Below are 2,014 nucleotides of genomic sequence, written 5' to 3'. Positions count from 1 at the left end.
CTGTTTATCCTTTGTGTAGAGAACAGCCACTGATTTGTTTGAGTAAATTTTATATCCAGCTAGTGCACTGAAGCTGTTTATCACCTTTAGGAGTTCTCTGGTGGAATTTTTAGGGTAACTTATATATACTATCATATCATCTGCAAAAAGTGATATTTTGACTTCTTTCTTTCCAATTTGTATCCCGTTGATCTCCTTTTGTTGTTGAATTGCTCTGACTAGGACTTCAAGTACTATTTTGAATAGGTAGGAAGAAAGTGGGCAGCCTTGTCTAGTCCCTGATTTTAGTGGGACTGTTTCGAGTTTCTCTCCATATAGTCTGATATTGACTACTGGTTTGTTGTATATTACTTTTATTATGTTTAGTTATGGGCCTTGGATTCCTGATCTTTCCAAGACTTTTATCATGAATAGGTGTTGGATTTTCTCAAATGCTTTCTCAGCATCTAATGAGATGATCATGTGGTTTTTGTCTTTGAGTTTGTTTATATAGTGGATTATGTTGATGGATTTCCGTATATTAAACCATCCCTGCATCCCTGGAATGAAGCCTACTCGGTCCGGATGGATGATTGTTTTGATGTGTTCTTGGATTTGGTTTGCAAGAATTTTATTCAGTATTTTTTCATCGATATTCATAAGGGAAATTGGTCTGAAGTTCACTATCTTTGTTGAGTCTTTATATGGTTTAAGTATCAGAGTAATTGTGGCTTCTGTTTCTACTTTGTGGAATAGTTTGAGAAGAACTGGAATTAGGCCTTCTTTGAAGGTCTGATAGAACTCTGCACTAAACCCAACTGTTCCTGGGCTTTTTTGGTTGGGAGACTATTGATGACTACTTATATTTCATTAGCAGATATGGGGGTGTTTATATCATTAGTCTGATTCTGATTTAACTTTGGTACTTGGTATCTCTCTAGGAAGTTGTCCATTTCATCCAGGTATTCCACTATTGTTGAGTACAGCCTTTTGTAGGAAGTTCTCATGATGTTTTGGATTTTCTCAGGATCTATTATTATGTCTCCCATTTAATTTCTGATTTTGTTAATTAGGATACTGTCCCTGTGCCCTCTAGTTAGTCTGGCTAAGGGTTTATCTATCTTGCTGATTTTCTCAAAGAAACAGTTCCAGGTTTGGTTGATTCTTTGAATAGATCTTTTTGTTTCCACTTGTTTGATTTCATCTTTGAGTTTGATTATTTCCTGCTGTCTACTCCTCTTGGGTGAATTTGTTTCTTTTTGTTCTAGAGCTTTTAGATGTGCTGTCAAGCTGCTATTGTATGCTCTCTCTAGTTTCTTTCTGGAGGCATTCAGAGCTATGAGTTTTCCTTCTAGAAATGCTTTCATTGTGTCCCATAAGTTTGGGTATGTTGTGGCTTCATTTTCATTAAACTCTAAAACGTCTTTAATTTCCTTCTTTATTTCTTCCTTGACCAAGGTATCATTGAGGAGAGTGTTGTTCAGTTTCCACATGAATGTTGGCTTTCTATTATTTATGTTGTTATTGAAGATCAGCCCTAGTCCATGGTGATCTGATAGGATGCATGGGACAATTTCAACATTTTTGTATCTGTTGAGGCATGTTTCGTGACCAATTATATAGTCAGTTTTGGAGAAGGTACCATGTGGTGTTGAGAAGAAGTCATATTTTTTTGTTTTAGGATAAAATGTCCTGTAGATATCTGTTAAATCCATTTGTTTCATAACTTATGTTAGTGTCCAGGTGTCTCTGTTTAGTTTCTGTATCCAGGATCTGTCCATTGATGAGAGTGGGGTGTTGATGTCTCCCAGTATTATTGTGTGAGGTGTAATGTGTGCTTTGAGCTTTACTAGAGTTTCTTTAATGAATGGGGCTGCTCTTTCATTTGGAGCATAGATATTCAGAATTGAGAGTTCATCTCGGGAAATTTTACCTCTGATGAGTATGAAGTGCCCCTCCTTGTCTTTTTTGATAACTTTGGGTTGGATGTCAATTTAATCGATATTAGAATGAATACTCCAGCTTGTTTCTTCAG

The sequence above is a fragment of the Mus caroli genome, chromosome 1, assembly GCF_900094665.2.
Source record: "Mus caroli chromosome 1, CAROLI_EIJ_v1.1, whole genome shotgun sequence".
Taxonomy (NCBI): Eukaryota; Metazoa; Chordata; class Mammalia; order Rodentia; family Muridae; genus Mus; species Mus caroli.
Note: the sequence above shows the minus strand (reverse complement) of the source record.